At 59.3% G+C, this 25071-nt stretch overlaps 1 long non-coding RNA gene across 1 annotated transcript in view; it reads right to left on the bottom strand.

Annotated features, from left to right (window-relative positions):
- The window catches only part of LOC311610663, a 105083-nt gene extending 80388 nt beyond the window's left edge, over nucleotides 1–24695 (bottom strand). Inside the window, exon 1 of the long non-coding RNA XR_014793004.1 lies at nucleotides 24108–24695. This is a non-coding gene — a long non-coding RNA (uncharacterized lncRNA). The remainder of the gene's footprint in view (nucleotides 1–24107) is intronic.
- Nucleotides 24696–25071: the final 376 nt, after the last annotated feature.

Here is a 25071-nt window from a genome sequence, read left to right as displayed (position 1 = left end):
CTGGCTGGTGGTTTGGCCAATGCCTGTGGCCGTGCCCGGTTCAGCGCCGGGCGAAGGCGAGCCATTTGCCAAATAAAGCGCGAACGTCTGGGTTCCTCAGAGGAGAGCCCAGGAGACCGCACAGCAGGGCTTTCTGGCCGGCGAACCCTGGAAATGCGGAATCTGGGGGGCCCTCCCCGGAGAGCCCACCTTTGTCTTGTATTATACGTGTCCGTCTCTCACCAGGACGCTGGAACTGCCCCCACCCCTACCCCCTACCCCACCCCCTACCCCACCCCAGACAAGACACAGAGTACCGGCCAGGAGCACAGCAGGTGCTTAATACACGCGGAATTAGGAAGATTCTGGGTTCACAAGACACTGGCGTTAAAAACTCTGTGCCGCCCGGCCAGCCGGCGTGGCTCAGTGGTTGAGCGCTGACCCATGAGCCGGGAGGTCTCGGTTTGATTCCCGGTCAGGGCAACATGTCCGGGTTGCGGGCTCCGTCCCCGGTAGGGGGCGTGCAGGAGGCAGCCAATGAGCGATTCTCTCTCATCACTGATGTTTCTATTCCTCTCTGCCTCTCTCCCCTCCTCTCTCTGAAATCAATAAAAACACGTCTGTGTGTGTGTTTAAAGTTAAAAATTAATCAATCAATCAATTAATTAAAAAACACGGTCCTTCCATCGACCAATCCCAGGCGAGCAGGCCGCAGCGCTGGGACCAAAGGGATCGGGATAGGGCGCACGGATTGCTACCCGTAGAGTAGGTCCAGAAGGTCCAAGGAGCCGGAGGAGAGAGAAGAAAAACCCAAGAAGCAAAAAATGTAGCAAAGGTGAGGGAGGGCCGGGGCAGCTGAGGGTAAGCAAGCTGCAGGAGGGGGACGCGGAGATCCCCAGTCCGCCATCGAGGCTGACACTGCATCTCCGTGCCCCTAGAAGTCAGCAGGAGAACAGCCCAGTGGGTGGCCAGAGGCCCCCAGAGCCCGCCCCCCCACCCCCCCAGCTGCCGCTCCCCGGCCTGGTCTCCTAAGGGGATCTGCCTGCCTCATTTACGACACAAACTAGGAAGAGCAGCCCTGTGGTCGGTCGAAGGCATCCACTCGTGGTTTTTATTTATAGCCCAGTATGTATTTGTGCACAAATAGACATGCCAGCCAGGAAGCCTGGGCCCAGGTACACACACACACACACACACCAGGAAAAGCAGGATGGATCTGTACATCCTCACGGCCCAATCAAAGGTAATCCATCCGCTGTTTCTAGAAAACAAGAACCTATTATCCTTCACATTTTCAGTTCCACCCAGAAGCAACCTAAACTATAACTATCAGAGTCCATTTTTTATAATGTATTTGTAGTGTTTTCACAGAGGAAGGGAGAGGGAGAGAGAGAGAAAAAAAACATCAATGATGAGAGAGAATCACTGATCGGCTGGCTGCCTCCTGCACGCCCCACACACTGGAGGGATTGAGCCCGCAACCTGGGCATGTGCCCTGACCGGGAATCGAACCGGGACGTCATAGGTCTATGCTCAACCACTGAGCCACACTGGCCGGTGCCATCTAAGTCAATGGAATCAACTTTCAAAGCTACGCCCATCCGTCCAGGTAGTTTGAATTCTAGCGGGCTTCCTCCCTCTGCTCTTAACCAACCCTGAGGATCTGGAAAGCAGAGCGGGAGCCAAAGAGACTCCCCCAGAATTGACCCCCAGAGCCCCCCATCGCTGACAGCGGGAGGCTGTCTCCCTGCGCTATTCTATTTAGGGATCGGCTGCTTCCACACAGCCGGCCACCGGACCATGTCGCCACTCACTGGTTCCTTGGTGCCTGTCCCCTGCGGTTTCTTCCCAGAGTCCTGAGCGGCCACGGGACCCTCGGGGGGCCACCAGGCAGGGTGTCGGGTGTCGGGAGACCAGCAGCAGAGGGGGAAGGAGAAGGAAAGAGCGTTTTCCTCCTCCCGGGGAGGAGGGGTGCCCTCCGAGGACCCGGCCTTCTCTGGGCCCCGGCCCGTGCAGCTCCGGGTGGGACCAGCTCCAGACCTGCAACGGAATGAGGCCTCCGGACCTGGGAGCCGCAGGGAGACAGGGACAAAGCCTGAACTCTCACCCCCCAGCCCCCCCACCCACCCCCCAACACACACACACACACACACACACACACACACGGGCCTGTGCTCTGTCCCGGAGCCCTGCAGAGGGAAGGGGCCTGGCTCTGGGACCGTGAGCCCTGCCTCCCCGGACCCAGGCTCCAGGGGCCTGCAGGCGCTGGCAGCCTGCCCCGGGGGCTCTGGGCAGAGTGAAAGGGGGGCCACTCACTCTGCAGAGGGAAACCGGGCATCGAGGGGTTCCCCGAGGCGCCCTGGCCACCCCGTCCTGACCGTCCGCTCCATCGCCTTCCCCACCCGTCTGAACCACGGCTCCGGCTGAGAGCCATCGGCACCCCCGCTTCACACGGACCCGCTGGAACCCCGCGTTCAGAAAAGCGGAGCCGGTGTGTGTTACCTTAACACTCAGGCCACCGCACCGATGGAGGGACGGAGCCGATCTGGGGGCGCGGGGATGGGGGTGTAGATCTGGGCAATGACAACGCCTCTCGGACTGAGACAGGGACATCGCCCCGTCCTCTCTGGGTTGTTTCTCCCTCGGTGCTCCTCAGCGTTTTGGAAAAGGGCAAATGCTCGTTTTTGAAAAGCCTCCTTTTTGTCTTTTTTAGTTTCTGGTTTTGCATGCCACGCTAGCCAGCCTGCTTGAACGCTATGTCCAAACATCTTCCCCCCCTACTTTCCCCGCCCTGTAACCCCTCCAACCCCCAACCCCCAACCCCGCCCAGCACACACCAGGAGCAGAGGCGGTCTCCTTCGAGGGGAGGCCCGAGGAGAGAAAGCAGGCCAGCCCGGCCGCTTCTCCCCGAAATCAGAGTGGAAATTAAATTAAACGGACGGTCCCGGCAGGCCCCAGGGCTCGGGGTGACCGACCTGGTGGGTAACTCTTGGTGGTAGAATGGCAGAAACGTGGCTCAGACAAATCAATAAAAAAAAAAAAAAAACGAGTCAGAGAAAAGAAACGTGATTTCAGAATAAAACCAGGGGCCGGGAGCCTCTGAACCGCTGGGCCACGGAGGGGCAAACACGCCAAAGACCCAGGCCTCTTCCACCCACGCAGGGTAGTGAGTGGGGAGGCGGAGGGCTGGAGCTTCGGGCCCCCAGGGGCCTGCACCCCTCCAGCCGCAGAGCCAGGCGCCTGGAGTAACCCGGCAGGACCGGCCAGCGGCTGCCCGCGCGCGGTGGAGCCACAGCGCCATCAAGCGGCCGCTCTGGGAACGGCGGCGCAGGGAGCAGGGACGAGGGCCAGGGCTGGAAGCCCAGGGGGCCCTGAGGGAGGGTCTGGAGCTGGGCCTGGCCGGCCAAGCTGTCACTCCGGGCCCCGGGGCAGAAGCCTGCAGACGAAAACCAGCTGTCCGGGCGCGCACACAGCCCGGCTGGCCTGGAACCGGCTGCCCGCGAAGATGTGCAGGGGCTGCTTTTGCAATGCGGGACCCGCCCTCCTCCGGCAACGGGCTCCAAGTGGAAAAGGTTTGCTTTCCAAGCAGCGTGGGGCCAGCATAGGGGGGTCCGATGGGCAGCAGGACTGTGGTCACACCCTCCAGGGTTGCTCAGGCTCACGTGTGCATACACACACACACACACACACACACACAGCCAGGGGTCGCCTACAGGGCCCCAGGCCTGTGAGATGGGCTGTCGGGGACATGGGCTTGGCCCACCGCCTACAGCCCTGCCCGGTCCACATACCCAGGACCATCTCCCTCTCCCCTGGAATAGGGCACGTGACTCCACCTGCTTCCCGGGACAGAACTGGAGCCTCAGAAACCAAGTATGTGATGATTTCAACCTCCAGGGGGCAGTGGTCGGCAAACGGAGGCTCTCGAGTCATGATGTGGCCTTTTGGCCCCTTGCGTGTGGCTCTTCCACAAAATACCACGGCCTGGGCGAGTCTACTCTGAAGAAGTGGCGTTAGAAGAAGTTGAAGTTTTAAAAATGTGGCTCTCAAAAGAAATGTCAATCGTTGTCTTGTTGCTTTTTGGCTCTGTGGACGGATGAGTTTGCCGACGGCTGTACAGGGAGAACAATCCTTAGGACACCAGTCAGGAGTATCCCTATTCTTATCGCTGCCACAAGAAGTCAGGATCCGAAGATTCCTACTGGAGCTATGTGATGTTTTTCATACGTGTCTTTGGAGCCCGTTGTGTGTTTTACACCGGAGTCTCTCAGCTCACTCCAGCTTTGTGTGTGTGTGCAATGCTCTCAGGTCACCCCAGCTATGTGTGTGCAATGCTCTTGGCCCCGTGGCTGCTGGCTGCTGCCTGGGCACCTGCCGGGCCACTGCCCCGGGAGAGGGCTCCTGACCCCAGGCCACACACTCACCCTTGTCCCCTTGCTGATCTGCTTGCCCGCCTTCCACAGGAATCAGTCCCAGCCCCTGCTGAGGACCCAGGGACCAGGGGCCTCCCTGCGTTCGCGGTTTTCAGGAGGACAGCATGGCCTTGGGGGTCTGCAGAACAGGCTGGCCCTTCCCGGTGCTGGCCCTTCCCCCACACCCATGGGTCAACAAGCCACTGGCACATCTGAGCTGAGAGTCAGACAGGAGCCCACTGCCACTCATCCCGGCCTCCCAGGCCAGCCCAGCACTCAGGGAGGGAGTTAAGCACTCACTGACCATGAGTGGCGTGCGCTCTCCAGCCAAATGGCCACCACCTGCCAGGACGGGGTGAGCTCTGCAGCTTCGGGAGCTAAATGTTTTATCAATTCCTCCCTCAGGCTCAGGGGCCACTCTTCCCAAGTTGCCGATGACTCACGGTTTGATAAGGACATGTGCACAGAACTCGGTGATCAAACGGCAGAAACTAAGAACTCTTATTTTTCAACCAACAAAAGGTGCGCTCAGGAACCCTGTACTCATTATGCAATTGAGGGGTAAATTTAGAATTTCCGCAAAATACAAAAAAGTTATTTTTTAAAACTGTAATTAACAGCTCTGGCCAATTATGTTCAGCCCAAGGACATGTTTGTGGGTCCCACCCCTCAACAACCATTGGGTGAGTTTGGAAGATGGTCCCACCCATCAACTACCATTGGGTGAGGTTAGAAATGGGACCAGCCCCTCAACAACCATTGGGTGAGGTTCCAAATGGGTCACACCTCTCCACAACCATTGGGTGAGGTTGGATGTGGGTCCCGCCTCTCAACAACCATTGGGTGAGGATGGTAGTGGGTCCCACCCTCGAACCCAATAGGTAGAGGTTGGAAGTGGGTCCCGCCCCTCAAAAACCATTGGGTGAGATTGGCAGTGGGTGGCCCCCCTCAACTACCATTGGTTGAGGTTGGGGGTGGGTCCCGCCCCTCAATTACCATTGGGTGAGATTGGCAGTGGGTCCCGCCCCTCAACTACCATTGGTTCATGTGGGAAGTGGGACCCACACCTAAACAACCATTGGGTGAGGTTCAAAGTAAGTCCCACCCCTCAACAACGATTGGGTGGGGTAGGAAGTAATCACGCCCCTCAGCTCCCATTGGGTGAAGTCGGGAATGGGACCCGCCCCTAAACAGCCATTGGGTGAGGTTGGAAGTAGGTCCACAAGGTATGGCACAAATTAGTTACAGAAATACAGATCTCTCTGAATAACCCCCACCTTTAGGCCCAGCCCTTTTGACTGGGCCCGCCTCCTCCTTACTGCACATGGCCAAACTACCCTCAAGGACAGGGGGCAATTGTGTCATCTCAAAGCACTTCCCACCCCCTCCGCCTTCCTCCCATTACCAGTTGGCTCTATGTGTCTCTCTCCCAGTGCTCAGACGGTGGGATGGAAACCACAGCAGGTGTACAGTGAACACCCTGGCAGACACCCCAGGATCCTGGCCACCAAGACCAACATAACATCAACAGGGATCCACAGAAAAATCATGTCGGTACCACGTGCCCCGACTCTGTGCAATGAGCATGCTCCATACCAATGGTGCTCTTCCTCAACCCCAGTCTATTATGAGGAAAACATCAGAGGATCCAAAAGGCATCCTTCAAAACACAGGACCAGCACTGTGCCGCCAGACAACGCCCAGAGGGGCCCTGAGAGGGGGCGGCTGAAACGCTTGGAAAACACAGACAAGAGAATGAAAGCTGGGTCTGGGTGGGATGCTGCTTCCTGAGAGACAGCGCCCAAGCCCACAGCAGAGGCTTTATTTTGTAGCAGATGGCTCAGGGCAAAGGAAGGGCTTGTCAAGATGTTTACAGCATTCTCAAGGGTTCCCATCTTACTCCATTACATGCACCTGAGCAAACTTGGTTTCCTTGCAGCCTACATCGTTCAGGCAAGTGGGGCCACGTGTTCAGACCCTCGGTTCAAGCTTACAGCTCTGGCTGTCGGATTTAATTGTGCTGGGAGGCTCTGCCTTCCAAGCTGGGACATGCATGTGGCCAAGGGAGGACTGGGACTCTCATGAGTCCCAGTCTTGAACCTGTCCCAATGCTGTAGCCCCTCTCCACACAGCACCTTCCAAGCTCGTCAAGGTCCTTAAAAACAAAGACGACTGGGAGACACTGCACAGACGGGGCTAAAAGCAGTGCGGGGTTCTGGGTAGATCCTCCAACAGAAGGCTATTAGTGAAAGACTAGGAAAACACAAGTCTATAGTCCGGTTCAAGCCAGGCACCAGCACTCACTTGCTGTGTCGGCGCCAGGGTTACGGAAGCTGCGAACCGGACAGACTAGCTATGCAGACCTGTGCGCAGGAGCCCTGTACTCACTGCGCAATTGTGGGGCAAATTTAGAATTATTCCAGAATATAATGTTTTATTTTTTAAAATGTAATTAACAGCTCTGGCCATTTATGTTCAGTGGTAAGAGCATCAGCCCAAGGACTTGATTCCCAGTCAAGGACATGTCACTAGGTTGGAGGTTCATTTCCCTACCCAGGTCGGTGCACATGCTTTTCACATCAATGACTCCCTGTCTCTGTCTGTCTGTCTCTCTCTCTCTCTCTCTACCCACCCCCCAAATGGGAAAAAAAAAATCTTCAGTTGATAAGTTTAAAAAATGCACCTGATATAACAGGTGTATATATAACTGGCTCAAACCATCCTCCAGGCCCCAGGAAAACTGACCGTGGGAATGTATAGTAACCTGACAAAGGCACACACCATTAGGGTGTGCATTGAGCCAGGACTGGCTCCAAGCACAAGTTCTCTTCCATGAACCCCAGTACACCTTCCGAGCCTGAAGCCCTGAAGGCCCACATCCCGCTTCCCATCAGGCCCCTCCGTGCCTGGGGAGACCTGGGAGGGTTCCTCCATCTGGCGGGCTGCTCATTCTCACCCTCAGCCACAGGAGGGAGGTGTGCTCTGGGAGCTGATACACAGAACAACCACTAGGTGGCGACAGACCCCCACCGATGTCAAGAAGAGGACCTCCCTCTGGAGCAAAAAGCAAGGGCTGAACCTAGAATTTCTTGAGGAAAAAAATGCCTCGGCCACCTGGCATTCTTGGGGGGCCCCGAGTCCCCGGACATCTCTACCGATGACAGCGCACGGACAATGTGATCTAACGTGGATGAACAGATCTGAGCTAGAAAGCACTAGACTACTCTAGACCATGTCGATGCCATCCTTAGCAATTACGTAGGATTACAGGAAGCTATTGTTTTAGCTTTGTCCATGGTTTGGGCATATTTTTCTTGCCTTTATTTTCTTATAAAAATAAAATTCTAAATGAACTGCCTTACATTCTCTTGGCTGCAAGACCCACTAGGAATATGCTTAATGGTTTGCAAAGACATGTGACTTTTGTTAAAGCAGAGTCCCGCTTGGGCGAGGGAAAGGGGAATGGGATTTTCAGTGTTTCTGCCCAAACTGAAGTTGGAGAATTTGTGTTAGCGCCTGCAACAGCTGGCATCAGCACCAGAGGGCGCTGTAGCCCACGGGTCTGGCTGGCGGGGATCTGGCAGCCTCCACGGGAGGAAGCGCCCCAAGGAGAAAGGTCTCTCGGAGCTGCAAGATGCTGGGGGATCCAGCCCCTCTGTAGCCTCGCACCTCCGAGCCCCCGCGTTCCTGTGTGCACCCACAGGGGGGTCAGTAAGAAGGCACCATGCTCTGCAATGGTATTAAATTCCTCGAACCAAGAGCCGTGCGGGGGGACCTGAGATGGGGCCACTGGACATGCGCAGAGCTCGGGAGGGCCTCTGCAGGCGTGTTCTCCCACGCCCACCGCACGCGTGCTCACAGCCGCATGACACGCCCCCTGCGCCTCGGTCACCCCGCCTTGCAGATGAGGAACTCGAGTCTCAAACGTGCACAGTGGACTTCTACCCCCGTTAGTCTAGGCCGGGCGGGGGCCTGGTAGGAAGTCCAGCTTGGCTTGCACGTGGCCATGAGAGAACTGTGCCCTCTCATCAGTCCAAGGGGAGATTCTCGTTTCATGCAGAATCTCCCACGGTATTTTATGCTTCAGTTTGAAACCCGAGGGAAAATGAACACCATCTTTAGAGTGAAGGAAATGTCTTAATATGTGGAATTAATACATTCATGTTTCTACCTACATCGTTGAAATATATATATATGCATTTTTTTGCAATAATATAAAGATGTTTGCAGCAGCCTGTGGTGACACACTGAAACCATAAACATATATACACTAGAGCAGTGTTTCCCAACCTTCTCTCATGATGAGAATCACCTGGTGGAGTTGTTAAAACACAGATTCCTGAATCCCAACTAAGAAGTGCTAAACTAGAATTTTTGGGAACATATAGGTAAAATTGCATACCTAACTTAGTGCTCTGTATATAACATCTGTGTTAGAGCACTAGTTAAGTATACAATTTTACCTATATGTTCCCAGAAATCCTAGTTTAGCACTTCTTAGTTGGGATTCAGGAATCTGTGTTTTAACAACTCCACCAGGTGATTCTCATCATGAGAGAAGGTTGGGAAACACTGCACTAGAGGCCGATACACGACGATTCTTGCAAGAGTTGGCCTTCCCTCCCCTGGCTGCCGGCACCGCCTTCACTGCTCCAGCCCGGAGCCCCCTTTCTGCCTTCCCATGCTGCCCAGAGGCGCGGGCGGCTGGGGCGGTGCTGCGCCCGCGTATGCACCTTAACCCGCCATCTTTGCTGGGTTAATTCGCACTCACTCCTGATTGGCTGGTGGGCGTCGCGGAGGTACGGTCAATTTTGCATCTTCCTCTTTTATTAGTGTAGGTTTTTTAAACTTTATATTAAAGAGGAGGTGGCCCAGGAAGACACAGATGCCTGGGGCCCATGACTCTGGACGCAGCCCGGAGCAGCCTGGGCGGTGGGAGCAGGTCCCTGATTCAGCACTCGGATTAGGGGTCCTTGAAGCAGAGAGACCAGCTGGGGGCCCCCAGTCTTGGCCCCGCACCCATTTCACCCGACATGGCAAATGCTGGCTGCCGGACTCCCCATGAAGAGGGGGGCGGGGGGAGCAGACAGTGTCCCGGGAAAACCAAGCTCAGGAAGGGGAAGGTGGGGGAAGGGGGAGCAAGAAGAGGGTCTCCCCCGAGTGGAAGGGGACCAACAGGTGGGAGAGGACAAGGATGGGACAAGTCTGAGGACACGCTAACCTGGGGCCCAAGAAGCAGTGAGGTGTCTTCCCAAGAGGGGAGCTTTTATTTATATTAATGTTAATTGTTATTATTATTATTATTATTATTACTATTTATTATTACTTTGGTGAATCCTCACCCGAGGATATTTTTCCACTGATTTTTATAGAGTGGACAGGAAGGGGAGGGACAGAGAGAGAGAAACATCGATGCGAGAGAGACACACGGATTGGTTGCCTCCCACCTGGGGACTGAGCCCGCAACCCAGGTACATACCCTTGACTGGAATCGAACCCGGGACCATTTGGCCCGCAGGCCGACGCCCTCCACACGGAGCCAAGCTAGCGAGGGCCCAGAATGAGAGCGTTTATTTGGAGGAGGAGGGTCGGCCAGAGGAAGACCGCGGAGCTGAGGGGGGCCCTGGCCACAGTCAAGGCCACGTCCAGGCTGCCGGTGCTGCCGGGGCTGCACACGCGGGCAGGCGACCAGGAAGGGGCACATCTGTCTCCTCTCCCCACCCTCGCCGGGGATCCAGGGAAGCGGGGAAGGTCTTACAATCGCCCGATCAGATGCTCCTATTAATTAAAGTAAAATAAAAAGGTGCAGCAGTACAGACTCCAAAGCAGCCTTGTGTGAGGACAAACTGCGGGGTGGCCCAGGTTCCGGGGTGTAGAACTTACCGGCAGGAAGAGAGGGAACCGAAGGCTGGGAAAATGCTAGCCGCTCTCATGCTGCCCCCCAGACACCCTGTCTGGTGGGTGAGGGGAGCCACGTGTGTATGTGCACGGGGACGGGGGGGGGGTCTTAAAAGGATCGATACATGGGACACAGAATTGCACGTGTGAGCACCGGCCGCAATGAGCTAATACTGCCAGCACCGAATCAAGGCAGACCCCTCTACCCATCCTCCCTCCCTCCTGGGACATTTCTCATCGCCACCCCCCAAGGAGCAGAGCCGATGAGGAAAGAAAGCGGTCCCCCAAACAGACCAGAATGCCCGGGTACAGCCACCCCGGAAACACGGTCACCTGCTGCTCTTCAGTCCCTTCGAGGGCCCAGGCTCCCCCGGGAAGGCGATTCTTATAAGGCTCTCCCTCCTCCCAACTGGTGGGCGGAGTTGTGACACTGCTGGCACCTGTCGCAGGGACATCTCCAGGACACTGTGCCATCGATCAGCGCCTGCCGGAGTGTCCTGGAGCCCACCCTTTCCTGTTCTGCCCTGGGTCCAACCCTCTCCTGTTCCTCCCCTTAAAAAGACCCCCAGACCAGCCACGTGCTGCTGATCCTCCATGTCCAGGTGGCAGCCCGGCTGGGTCCATCTCCCCTACCAAGAGTCCCGCTCATGACTGGGGAATAAACTTTACTTTAAAACTCCTTGGTGATCAGTTTCCTGCGCCTCAAACCTTACAATTCTCCGGCACCAAGTCCTCCCCGGGCCTCCTCCCTGCCCCCTCCCCTCCACCCTCGCGGCTCTGACCTCCCCAAACAAAGGTGCTTTTCTCCGGTGCCCGGAGCCACCGCGTGTTCGTCAGACCTGCGCTTGTTTGCCTTCTGCTCCGGCCCATCTTGGCCTGCCTCCCCCGGCGGCACCACCGTGCCCCGGAGACAAACCCCGCATTGTTTTCATAGGCCCAATAAATGACAACACGGCCCCACCCCCGCCACGCACCGCCCGCCCGCCCCCCTTCCTGGCTGAAGTCTCCCTGCACTGAGGGTCCCCCGCCCCCGGCCACCCCACAGGCCGCTCATGGCCAGCGAGAGGGACCTGCGGGTGCCACAGCGCCTCCCCCTGGCTGCTCGGGGGGGGGGGGGGGGGTCGGCCAGAGAGGGGCAGCACCAGTGGGATGCTCAGGCCCCTCCCTCCCGCCGGGCCTGGAAGTGGGGGGCGCAGGAGGGTGGGCCTTATCTGTGGGAGCGGTAAAAGCGGGGTGTTCCCCCAAGCACAGCCTCCACGGACAAGGCTCCTCCTAGGAAATGGGTACAAAGGGGAGGAGGTGCAGCCCAGCCCGGCCCTTTCCCCATGCCTCAGTCTGAGCAGTGAGCGGGATCAGGCACTTGGGGACTGCCGGGCCCCAGGGACCATGGTGGTCACTCAGGGCCGGTCCCGGGCTGGTGGATGGGGGCAGCACCGGGCAGGCACAGGAGCGAGGAGCCAAAAGAAGACAGACTCGCACGGGGATCATTCCGGAATCTACCAAAAGGTTCCCGGAGCCTCCCGCTTGCCTCCGGCGTGGAAGAGAAACGGGGTGGGGGGGGGGGGGGGGGACACGGCAGCCACCCTGCCTGCCTCTGCCCCCGCTGCTCCACGCCCTGACCTCACACTCAGCAATGCGGGGTCACCCGGCGCTGGCACACATCCACACACTGGGATAAAGCCACGGTCCCCAGCAGGGGGCGTGCAGGAGGCAGTTGATCGATGATTCTCTCTCATCATTGATGATTCGCTCTCTCTCCCTCTCTCTTCCTTTCTGAAATCAATAAAAAAACATATTTTTTAAAAACTGACCAGGAGCCGAAACCGGTTTGGTTCAGTGAATAGAGCCATCGGCCTGAGGACTGAAAGGTCCCACGTTCGATTCCGGTCAAGGGCATGTACGTCGGTTGCAGGCACATCCCCGGTAGGGGCTGTGCAAGAGGCAGCTGACCGATGATTCTCTCTCATCGATGTTTCTGGCTCTCTGTCCCTCTCCCTTCCTCTCTGTAAAAAAAAAATCAATAAACTATATTTTAAAAAATAAAAAAGTGACCGGGAATGACCAGGGCACACCTGTACAGGGAAAGGATGGGGTGGGTCTGCCCTTGTGGGCTAAGTGTCCCTGGCGATGTCAGGCCCAGAGCAGTGGGTGGGTCAGGGCGGGTATCCTAAAAGAGGCACAGTCCACCCCCACGCTGAGATCCCGCCCGAGAAACGAAATGATAAGATAAAGGCCTTGAACGCTCTGCTCTCCGCACCAGCCCGGCCCCGGCCCCGGCCCCTCCCCGGCCGCTCAGACCCCTGCTCCCCGAAAGGAAGGGGCCGGATGGATAAAGGGGGTTTTGTGCTTCTCCGGGGCCTGGGCGTTTATCTGACACTCCAGCCCTCTTTGTAAACTGAGTGTCCCGGGACAGACGCGCCCTGCGAGCGGCTGGGCTGGGGACAGAGGGACCCTCTGCCGAGGAGAATGGGCGGCTTGTTCCGATGGTCTTTTAATTCGGGGGCGGGGGCCGCCCGGACGGAGCCCGGCGGGCCGCACAGAAGGGTCTCTGTCCCTGGCGACAATGGAGGGAATTCTTAAAGACACGGATGCGGACGGGGGCAGGGTTATTTTTTCCCCTAGGAGGAGGGGAGGGGAGGGCGGCTGGGGAGGGAAGGAGAAGGGGGCGCAGGGAGGACTGCTCGCTCCCCAGAACAATTCAGATGGAAACAGGATCTGGGCCCCAAGCCGGGACGGGCGCCCCGCGGAGCAGCTGCTCCCCTGCAGCTGCCCTCAGCCTCCCCGACCGACCAACCCAGGCCCTGCCCGGCCGCAGCCAGGACAGTCTCACTTCCACCTCCACCAAGGCCCCCTCCGCCGCCCGGGGAGATCGCGCCTTCGAAGGTGGTCTGAGTCCAAACTTCATCCTGGAAAAGGAGGAGGCAGAGCGCCCCAAGGCCCTTAACTAAATAAAGTTCCCTCCATCCTCAGGCGGGGCGGGAATGGACGCTGGGCTGCTGATGTTGGTACAAAGTCGCCTGAGCAGATTGTTGACGACCTTCTGGAGGTCACAGATGTTTTATAAAGATGGCCGAGAGGCTGGCCCGACTGTTCATTTCCATGATGTCTGAGGGGTCCTTCTCCAGGCACGGAGGGCGGAGGGAGCGGCAGAAAAAGCGGGGAGCAGCGGGGCCCCAGGAACGGCCGGTGTTTCCTCTGCTGCCTCGCTCGAGGACACCCGCAGGGAGTGGGGACACACCAGTCGCCCCTCCCGGCGGGAATGAGTCCGGGGTCAGTGAGCGTACACCTGAGGCACGCAGGAGGACACCGAGGCCCCGAGATGGGGGGGGGAGGGGGGACTTGCCCAGTGCCTCGAGGCAAGTGAGGGCACTGAAACGGGGATAGGGGGAGCAGAGCTCAGGGCTGAGAGCTCTGCCCCCCCAAATGGGGGCACAAGTGAGAGAAACATGCGATGATGTCCGGACCCCTCGGAGCAGAGACCAGCAACCCCTCGGAGGCGGGACGCGGAACTGCTTTTCCGATGGACCGAGCCAGGACAGTGCAGCAGGGTCCGTGGCCCCAGCGTCCACAGCCACGCAGCCCGGACACGGCAGGAAGGCGTGGCTTGAATACACATGCTGTCTTTACGGTCAGCACCAGCCAGGCGCTCTGACACCAGCAATGCACTCTCTGCTTTTATTGAAGGACAGAGATGCGTGCGTGTGACATAGTCATGGTGGTTATCTAAGCCTTTCTAAAATATCTTTTTTTATGGATTTCAGAGAGGATGGGAGAGGAAGAGGAAGAGGGAGAGGGAAAGGAGAGGGAGGGAGAGAGAGAGAGAGAGAGAGAGAGAGAGAGAGAGAGAGAGAGAGAAACATCAATGATGAGAGAGAATCATTGACCAGCTGCCCCCTGCACGCCCCTCACTGGGGATCCAGCCTGCAACCCGGCCATGTGCCCTGACCAAGAATTGAACCATGACCTCCTGGTTCATAGGTCAATGCTCAACCCCCGAGCCACACCCAGCTGGGCGTCTCTCTTAATAATGAAATGTAATCCTATAGGTTGTTTCCTCTATAGAAGCTCAGGGAAGAAAACGATTGGCTGACCATGAAAATGTTGCAGAACTAGAGGCCCTCCATTGGTCAGTTTATTCAGGTACAACCTGGGCAACCGCGGGCAATGCTGGAGGCTGTGTCCTACATCCTCTCCACGTGGGAGTGCCGCTGAGCGTGCTCTGGGTGGGGGAGAAGAACCACACGGCCATGAGGAAGGAGCCGCTAGCAGGCCGCAGGGCAGAACGCGCTGAGGCAGGCGCAGGCAGACCCCGGAGAGGATGGGCTGACCTCGCTGCCTTCTCTGCCCACACACCCCGCCCCTGACCCGGTCTTTCCTCCACTCAGGTCCACGGAGGCTCCTGGGGCTGGTCCCTCCCATTCGCCCGGCACACGGAGTGCACACGCCACCTCGAAGTAAGTCACATACACAGCCGGCGGATCCCACACCACGGAGGAGGAGGCGGCCGTGGGCTGGGCCTCCTGGACAGAACATGGAAACTGTCCTCCCCAATCCAGCCCAGCCACGTCAGGGCCAGGACACGACGCAGCGCCAGCCGACAGTCCACTCCTCCGCGATGGACACAGCGTTGGCGGGGAGAGGAAGAAAGAGGGAGGGGAGTCTCAGGGTCAGTCCCAGCCATGGGACACAGCCCCCCTGCCCCAACCTCCAGGCCACCCCGGCTCCCGTGTCCCCCCTCCAATCATCACCTCTAACGGTTCTTTGTGCCCAGGGCGGGGTGTACGGTGGCCGATGGGGATGCAGCTCAGGGGGCGAGGATGTCTGGATGTCTTACAGGCCCTCGTCCGGTCTGGGGTGATGCTGGTCCACATGAACGTGGGAACACGGTGGAACCATCTGAATATTTTTTTTTTTTAACGAGGTTGAAAGGTTTGGTTTGCCTTTGGTCATTTTTTATTATTATTATTAAGGTATTATATGTGTACATATCTTTCCATTGCCACCCCCCACTCTCATACATGCCCCCCCACCAGCCAGAGTTGTGCGTCCATTGGTTTTGCTTATATGCATGCATACAGGTCCTTCGGTGGATCTCTTATCTCCCCCAGATCTCCCTACCCTCCCCGCTGTAATTTGACAGTCTGTTTGTTGCTTTACTGTCTCTGTATCTAACTTTCTTTTTTAATTCTTTTTTTATTTTTATTTTTTTTAATGTATTTTATTGATTTTTTTTACAGAGAGGAAGAGTGAGGGATAGAGAGTTAGAAACATCGATGAGAGAGAATCATCGACCAGCTGCCTCTTGCACACCCCCTACTGGGGATGTGCCCGCAACCAAGGTACATGCCCTTGACCGGAATCGAACCCGGGACCTTTCAGTCATCAGGTTAACGCTCTTTCCACTGAGCCAAACCGGTCCCAGCTGTATCTAACTTTTTGCTCGTCAGTTTATAACCATCTGAATAGTAGGCCCTCGTGTGCTCAGTCTTCTCCCCGGGCTGCCAGACACGGGAGCCAGGCGAGGAGCCGACACCAGCCCCTCGGCCCCTCCCAGCACCGACCGGGCTTCCCATCAGGAATGGACCCCATTGGCCTCCGCAGGCGGAGCAGGGGGGCAGCACTGCTGGTGGGAGCAGCTCAGGCTGCGGGGAGGGGTTTCCTTCGCTGGAAGAGATCTCAGGCGCGAGGGGCCGCCCCCGGCCTCCGAGTGCTGCTCCCGCCCGGCCTCCGAGTGTGGCTCCCGCCCGGCCTCCGAGTGCTCCTCCACCCCGGCCTCCGAGTGCTGCTCCAGCCAGCCCACGTGGCTCAGGGGCTGAGCACCAGTCCATGGACCAGGAGGTGGCAGTTGGTCTTCCAGTCAGGGCACATGCCCGGATTTCAGGCTCCATCCCGAAACGGAGGCGGCTGATCCACGATTCTCTCTCATCCCTGATGTTTCTCTCTCACCCCTTCTCCCTTCCTCTGGCTGAAATCAGGAAAAACATATTAAAAAAAAAAAAAAAAAAAAGAAAACCCACATACATTGCTATTCCAGTAACAACTGCTCAGCGCAGGTGGACGAGAAGCCATTCGTGGGCCGGCGACTGCGAGGCTGGACTCAGAGACGCAGAAGCTGACATGCCCGCTCCCTGGAGCACGGACTGTGGGGCTCCGAGGGCAGCAGAGGGGGGAGAGGGCCGTCGCGGGTCATTCATTCGCCGCGTTCGCCGGGCACTGGCGGCCCCTGCACTGGCTCTCCGAGGCACCAGGTCCACAAAGGCGGACAGACGGCCTCCCTGCCCCCACCACGCACTGCAGGGTTCGCCCTGCACGCAGCCCATCCACTCAGAGTCCACGTGCGGCGTCACCTCCCTCCCTCCATCCCGGCCTCCTAAGGGCCTCCGCTTGCCTTTGCACAAACCCCGGGGGCTCCAGGGAGGGACGCGGGCCCCACAGACCCAGGCGTGCGGCTCGGGGCCGCAGGAGGGCCATCCCCGCGTCCACCCGCTGGGCACGGGGCAGGCCCGGGTCCGCCCTCAGGGACGCGGACACAGAGCCGGCCTCTCGCTGGGTCTGCAGGAGCAGGAGGCCTGCGAAGGCTCCTGAGCCCTCCCACCCCCACCCCCCACCCCGCACCCCACTTCAACCGGGAAAGTAGACCTACAGTGAGAAGAACTGGAGAAAACCAGAGGGCCAACAGCTCACCCAAAGCCCAGCCCCTGGCCTTCAGTCACAGGCACCCCCAAAACTTCAACCGTTTCAAAAGGTTAGAAACGGCTCTTCTGGAACTGGGCACAAAAACGCCAGCAGCCTGCAAACACCGGTCCTTCACGGCGAGAAAGGGAGCCCAGAGAGGCTGAGCCACTGGCACAAAGACACACAGGCACCGTCCTCCCAGCTTCGGGCTCCAGGCGCATCCCTCACCACCTCCCAGCCTCCGACGTCAGAAACGACCATGCCCGCGGGCAGGCCCTGCAGGAACGGAGGGAAACTCTAGAACCGCCTGCCCGGGCCAGCGAGGGGCTGGCCCCCCTCTCCTTCCTAACATAACGCCGTTGCTCTGCACGTCGTATGTCCTGGACCCCGACACAGGATGTGGAAGGCACAGGGCCGGGATACAGCGTAAGGGGCAGGTGACAGCAAATGCCACTGGGGGCGGTGCCAAGCCGGCGTCCAAGGGGCCTACACCCCGAAACAGGATGGCAAGAAGGGGTTTGGAAGAGGGAGGACGAGCCAGGTTCAACCACAGCCCAGGAGGTGAGGGGAGAGACGTGGGAGAAGAGGCCGGTTGCTCAGTGGTTAGAGCGCCGGCCCGTGGACCCAAGGGTCCGGCTTTGATCCCCAGTCCGGGGCACGTATGGCGGTGGCAGGTTCCCCTGCCTCAGTCGGGGCACGTGTGGGAGGGGAACCGTCCATGTGTCTCTCTCACGTGGATGTTTCTACGTCCCCCTCCCCTTCCTCCCTTCCACTCTCTCTAGAAATCAATGGGAAAATATCCTGGAGGGAGGATTAGAAAGAAAGAAAGAGAAAAGCAGGCTGCGGAAAGGGGTGAGGAGGGCAATTCCAGGAACGGCGAGGGCGGAGCGAGACGGGACCATCCTGGTTAGCCACAGTCCTGCTCTCCGCGTAAGAAATTTAATGAAAAACCCAAACATCCACATTCCCCAGCGGCCACGGATCCCCCGAGATTCCCAGAAGCTTCCGCCGGCGTGGCCCTGGGGCCAGGAGGCAGGTCTGGTGGGAAGTCAGGGCCGGGTCACCGCGGGCACCCTCTCCCTTCCCCGCCGCCCTCCCCTCACCCCCAAGGCCACCGGGTCCGTCCTGGCACCCGGCCACAGGCCCGCTTCTGCTGCTTTGGTGTAAAAATAGAAAGAAATACCGAGACAAAAAAAGGTAAAAACATGAGAAAGAGGCTCGTGTACGGTGGCTCCCGGGGCGTGGTCCCTCTCCTCCCGCCCCGTGGGGAAGGCTGGGCGCAGAGGAAAAGAAGTGCAGAGCGTGGAGCGGACGCGGTGGGTCCCCGAGGCCCATGAACCCCCTCCCAGCACGTCGTGAGGACCTGCAGAACATGCTAGAACACCAGACCTTTTCCTTTAGGGAGGACAGAGGCGGCAGGCTGGGAGCCGGTGCCCCCAGGTGCCCTCTGCTGCTCCTGGGCCCCTGGGCACTCGGGGCTGAGTGGGCAGCCTCCCCACGGGCTCCTGGAATGTCCCCGGAAAAGCCTCTGACCGGCCTGGTCAGCCTGCCTTTGCCGTTAGTCGGGGGCCAGGTCACACCCGCGGGAACGGATGTGGGCGAAGCCACGGAGAGGCTGGAGCCCTGAGCACTGGCGGTGAGGACGGAAATCGGTGCGGCTGCTATGGAAACGGGATGGCGGCTCCTCAGCGAGGTCCACACGGAATGGCCACCTGACCCCGCACCCCTGCGTCTGCTTTGAACACAGAAGAACCAAAAGCGGGGACGGGTCTCTCTGCAGCCACGTTCGCAGCAGCATCCTTCCCAGGAGGCAAAGGTGTCCATCCGGGTCATATGCCATCGATGGCTCAAAAGCACGATCCAGCCAAAACCCCCAATGGGTTATCTGAGGGGAGCGCTGGGCAGGCAGAGGTGGTCCTTCCTGCCCCGCCCCACGCAGGCTTCTCAGTCCGAGAAGGACGGGATGGGAAGGGCAGTGGTGGGCAAACTCATCAGCCCACTGAGCCAACTATCAACCGTACAACGATTGAAATTTCTTCGGAGAGCCACATTTTTTTAACTTAAACTTCTCCTAAAGCCACTTTTTTCAACATAGACTTGCCCAGGCCGTGGCATTTTGTGGAAGAGCCACCCTCAAGGGGCCAAAGAGCCGCCTGTGGCTCTCGAGCCGCAGTTTGCAGACCACGGGGGAAGGGCATCGCTACAGCAGCATGAGGCGGAGGGCCCACGTTTCAGGCAAAGGAAGCACGCGGGTGGGAAAGCCATGGACATCAGACCCCGTGAGAGGTATTTCCAACCCCCGGGTGTGGGGCAGCCACGGGGAGAGGCTGCGGAGCCCCGGGGAGAGGCTGCGGTCGGACTAATCTCTGCAGAACCGCTGCCCCTCCGTCCGGCGCCCAGAGGCGGCCACGCCGGCCTCCCGGCTACAGAGGCAGCCGGTTTCCACGGAGGGACCTGCGCCGACAGACCCGACACGGGAGGAGGGGATGAGTCACCCGAACAGCGGCCTCGGACAGAAACCGCCGCCTCAGCATTCCTCGGGGCGGCACACTCCCTCCAGGCCTTTCCCGGGGCCTCTGATCGGCCGACATCGTTTGATACGGACGTGTTTCTGGGCACAAACCGAGTCTGTGAAGCCTGGGAACCAAGACGCACAGGGCGTCTTTAGCCAATGGCACGGTTCAGAGGGAGGGGTCCGCGCGGGAAAGTTCTGGTCCTCGTGTGCAGGGAGCTGGGTGCCTCCATCATGGGAAGAAGAGGGTGCTGACTGGGTGGGGAGGACCCGAACCAGCCCCGCGGTGCCCGTGGGCATCGGCTAGGGCGACGTCGGCCAGAAGGAGCCGTGGCCTCCACGGGCACGTGGGCATATGCACCAGGAAGGTACCTATGAGAGGGCATTTTCCAGGCTCCCAGGGAACTTCACTACTGCACCGCCCACGTGAGAGACTGCAGATATAATTTATATAATTTATAATATATAATTTATATAATATATCTCCCGCCCACGTGAGAGACTGCAGATATAATTTATTCCTCAAGCCCAGAAGTGAAGGTCCTTTATCCTTTGCCCCACTGCAGCCATTTCTGTCTTAACCGAGCACAAAGGGCACCTGCTTTCAAGACTTCTGTGTCAAAACCTTCACCAGCAAATCGAGTATGTGGGGTGTGAGTGGGGGGAGAAGGGGATCCAGACCAGGTAGAGGCAAGCCTGGAAGGCTTCCTGGATGAGGAGAAAAGGCAAGCTTCCTCAGGAAAAGGTTCCACTTGGGCTTTAGCTGGCCAAGAAGCCAGTCAGCCCCCTGTGTCTTCAAGTGCCCTGGGCAGCTTGTTTAACATGCAGACCTCTGCCCCTACATAAACCGAATCTCTTAAAATCGGGGTGAGGGCAGGGATGGCTGCTAAGAAAACTCATCTTTACCAAGTTCTCCAAGCAATCTATTCTTTTTAAAATATATATATTTTATTGATTTTTTACAGAGAGGAAGAAAGAGGGATAGAGAGTCAGAAACATCAATGAGAGAGAAACATCGATCAGCTGCCTCCTGCACACTCCCCACTGGGGATGTGCCCACAACCACGGTACATGCCCTTGACCGGAATCAAACCTGGGACCCTTGAGTCCACAGGCTAACGCTCTATCCACTGAGCCAAACCGGCTAGGGCAAGCAATCTATTCTTCTGCAAACAACAATCTGCAGGCCAGGGGGGCCTGGCGGAGCAGCGCTGGGCATACAGTCTGAACTGCACCCACGTGGATCGGGCAGAATGGCGACTCCCAGGAGGCGGGGCCCCCAGGGGGACACGGCAGGTGCAGCCAGAAAAGGCTGTTCCAGAGCCGATCCGTCACAACATCCCCAACCCCTCTCCCACCGAGACCTCCTGGTGTGGTCCGCGCTGGGGCGGGCTGGCTCCAGAAACCGCCTGGGAGCTGGGGAGCTGGGAGGGCAGAGGGGACCCGGGGCTACCTTCCCGTTTACCAGCCGGCAGAGGAAGACTGGGAGCGTTTCACTGACCAGACCCTCGCGTAACAGAGACCCTCTATCTGGACAGCAGAAGTCTGTTTTGTTGAGACTTAAGTAACCTCAAAACTTCCTCCTCCCCAACACACATCGCCCGAGTCGGTGGCGGCCACTCCGAGCTGGCGCGGGGAGCTCACAGGTGTATGTGGAGGGAGGTGGGGACGCGTGGGGTCCCGGTGTGGTGGGGGGTAGGACAAGAGCCTCTTTCCTGGTCTCCCCGAGTTCTCACAAGCCTCTCCTGCAAAGTCTCACCGCCAGGCCAGACTCCGTCCCCATCGGCCGCTTCCCCAAACCCACCGGGCTGGCTCTCCTCGCCCCTCTTTGGTGAAATGAGTCCCCCCCCCCCGAAGGAAAGGGGGTCCCCCCCCCTGCCCCTGGATCGACACTCCCCGGCCTCCACTCGAGGTGAGTGCGGAACCCCGTGTTGCTTCACATCTGCCCAGGTAACCAGGAAATGCTCTCGGCCGGGTCTGCACGCCGAGCGCCGGACACACCTGCCGCTCGCTCGGCGTGAGTCAGCGCCCGGGCCTGGCACGCAGGCCCGGCAGCGGCGGGCTCGGCAGCTCGCTGCTCTCACGCACACCAGGTGTCACCCGTCTGTCTGCCCGCCCCGCGGGAGACGTGTCGGGACAGATCGGGCTGTGACCCGGTTTTCACTACACGGCTCCTTCCCAGGGGACCCCGCTCCCCCCCCCCGTGGCCAGGGCTCTGCTCCCCTCCCCTCTGGGGGGAGGGGGTCTCTCTGCCCTGCTGGCCCTGCAGGGGGAGGAGGGGGAGCTGACCTGGGGAAGAAGGTGAGGGGTTTCTCAGCCGTAAGCCTTCTCTGGGATAAACCCTAGCCTCCCCCACCGCGGCGCCCGGCGTTAACAATACTGCATTGTACACGCAAACATTTGCTAAGAGGGTAGATCTCCTGTGAAGGGTTCTTATCGCGCACACACATGAACATGATAATGCCGTGGGCGGGAGGAAACTCGTGGGGGTGATGACTGTGCTCATGGCACATCCGGCGGGGATTCTCGGCGGGGTGCGTGCGTCCCAGACTCCCCGGGTTTCTACCTCAGACGGGGACAGCTTCTGGTGTGGGGCGTACCTCCGTAAAAAAGGGGTCTGCTGAACTGCTCTCAACTCTCCCCCCCCCCCTTTTTTTTTTTTTTTTTTTACAAAACAGCCTTTCCTGCACTGCAGGATCCTGACACACAAACCGTCAGTGGGACAGTGGGCGCCGTGAGCAAGGCCGGGGATTGATGGGTAATGGAGTTCACCTGGGCGGGAGCACGGGCTGTGCATGTTTACATTTAGGGAAGCTGGACGCGGGTCCAGGGGAAACCCAGGCCCTGTGAGCGCCACGTTCCTGCAAACCTAGGCTTCTATCTAAGTCAGCGCCTGTCCTCAGCGACAGCCTTCTGAGTCCAGCTGCCTAGTGCGTCTTCCCCCGTGGGCTCAGGAACGTGACTGGCACATGTTTACCCATCGCAGGCCGATGCTGATCAACTCTCTGCTGCGAGAAAAAACAAAGCCAGAAAGCCCCCGTGTTCTGGCTCCCGGACGTGGGTTCCCTGACGGGTAAGGGGTGCTTCCTCCCAGAAAGCCACCTGGTCCCGCCCGCCGAGGGCGACATGCCTCCGACTGAAGGCAAAGGCAGCGGTTTCTGGGCATGTCCCAAAGGCGGGCAGATCCTTCTGTACAGAGTGCTCCCCTCCCCGGTGCATTACTGCTCCGGGTACAGACCCGGAAACACGAGGGCCCAACAATGGGGAATTGTCAGGCAAACTGCGGCTCAGTACCCGGGGCGGAGGGAGGAGGGCAGTCCTGGCGTGAGGAGCCGTTCCGGGGAAATCGAGGGGGGCAGGGGAAAGTGGGGAGCGGTGCTGTGTCCACTGCAGAGGTTCCGCAGGGAGGGAGTGTGCCTGGTTGCCAGCATTGCTGTGGGAATTCGGTGGGTTTTCCTGCTTTTTACACTTTTTTTTGTCGTTTTTCCATAAAAGAGGTGAAGATCAGACGGGGTGCACGGGTGGCACAGGGGTCCTCCATCAGGGGGACCGTTCGATTCCATCCCAGGAAGTGTTGGCAGGCCTCGGGGATGGGGGAGGGGGGCAGCCACAGGGACCATTTCTGCAGCAACTGGGTAGCGCCAGGGGAGGGGCACCTCTCCTCTTCTGGGGTGCCTGCCCCCCCCCCAGCAGGTGCCCACTGGAGGCAACAGCACCCAGGGCACCTGGTGAGGAGACCAATGCCAATGTGGCTTCCAGAAGCATTCTCAGCACGAGGGACTTCGGGGCAGGAAATGGATCGTCACAGACAGGCTGCCAGGGGGGCTGGGAGACGGGGAGGGGGTCCCACATGGGTTGAGGACAAGCGCCCAGGAGGGGGAAGGACACGGTGGACCCTGGCCCGGCCATCCATTCAGTGAACACCTCCGCCTGGCCTGCCCGGGGACAGGCACCGTGCTGCCCCAAACGGGGAGGGGAGGGGGGGAGGAGGAGGGGGGGGGGACACAAAAGGAGGAGGAAAGCGGGGACCGGGACACCCAGCGGTTTGCTCTCAGTTCAGGACTCAAGATAAGCCCGTTCCCCACATCAGCCAGGAAACCTCTTCCATGAACAAGTTGGGCGAAGGGTGCAGGGGACCGAATTCCAGCGACCTTGCACCCATTCAGAGACAGGCCCCCATCATTCCAGCGTCGGCCTGACGGAGGGCCCAGTCCTTGCAGTAAAGCCAGCCAGCCGACCCGGGACACCCAGGCACACAGGGTCCTCCGCGCCCACAGGTGAGAGGGGCTGGCCCAGCCGCATTCGGAGTGGATGGTGGCCAGATGCCAGGAGCTTCCGGAGGTGGCTCCGCTCCCCAAATAACGTCGCCCCCCCCTGCCCCCCCCCCCCCCAGGGCAACAAGGCAACAAGGCAAGTGCCCGAGCCGCGCAGGGCGCCCAGGACGGAGCCCTTCCCCAGGCTGAGCGCATCCGGGGGCGGGGTGGGGAAGGGGCGGCCAGGACCACCGTGACCCGAGCCATCGGTTCTGCCTGGAGACAGCGGGGTGGCTCGGAGGTCCCCCAGGAGAAGATGCCAGTTACTAGCAGAAACATTTCCACAAACCTCTCCCGGGGAAGCGCCAGGAAACCTACCTCCAGGTGAGCGACCCGACCGCTGGGCAGAATGAATCCATCCGTGGACGGAGACGGGGTCGGGAGTCTTCTGAGAGCCCGGCCGATCCACACCAAGTAATCCACAGGAGGGGTCCGGAGCACCCGCCCCAGGGCCCCCTTTGCATCCAAGGTCAGCGAGCTGCGGGCCGGCCTCTGCCTGCGCTCGGACCCGCGCAGAGGGCGCGGAGGTCACTGGCGCGGCTCCCAGGGCCGCGCTCCCGGGTCCGGCGGTGGGTGCACAGTTCGGGAGGGTGCAGAGGACCCCTGGGACCCCTGGGACCCCGGCGAGGGCACCCCGCCTCCTCGTTCCAGGAGAGCACCCCGCATCGCCAGCGCCAGCCCGGATTCCCGCCGGAACCCCTCTGCCAAGTCCGGGGGTGGGGGGCAAAGCCAAAGGCAAATCCGCCGTCCGCCTCGGGTGTGCAGGTCTGCGGGGCCCAGGGAGCTTAAGGTGGGCGCCCGCGGGGCAGGGGAGGCCTCGGGGTGGAGGAGGGTGGAGTGCGGAGCGGTGGCCCAACCAGCCGGTCCTGAAGGAGCACAGCGTGCAGCACCGCCTCTGCGCTCTGCACGGGGCCTGGCCATTCGGCCCTTATATAGCAGTCCAAGGGGGCGGGGCTAAGGCGGGGTGTGGGGCGGGGCTACGAGGGGCCGAACTGCTTCCTGGGAGATGTAGTTCTGTTTTCCTAGGCACAGCCCTGAGCTGGGTCAGAATGGTTCAGGTCCCTCCCTTCGATGAGATTCCAGCCTCATCGTCAGCTCCGTTAGGTCCAGGCTGGTCTTTGTGCACAAGGTGGGCAGCACCAGGCCCCTAAATGCCTTCCAGGATTTCAAGCCTTCCAGTCCCGAGTCAGAGAAACCAGCCAGGGTGCAGTCCCACCGGCCACTAACTGCACCTCCTCACCCTTGTTCCCTACACGCTTGCTAAACACACTTGGCTTCGTGA

Source organism: Pipistrellus hanaki (assembly GCF_964339955.1).
Source record: "Pipistrellus hanaki genome assembly, chromosome: 16".
Taxonomy (NCBI): Eukaryota; Metazoa; Chordata; class Mammalia; order Chiroptera; family Vespertilionidae; genus Pipistrellus; species Pipistrellus hanaki.
The sequence above is the reverse complement of the archived record's forward strand: the minus strand, read 5'-3'. Positions and strand labels throughout refer to the sequence as shown.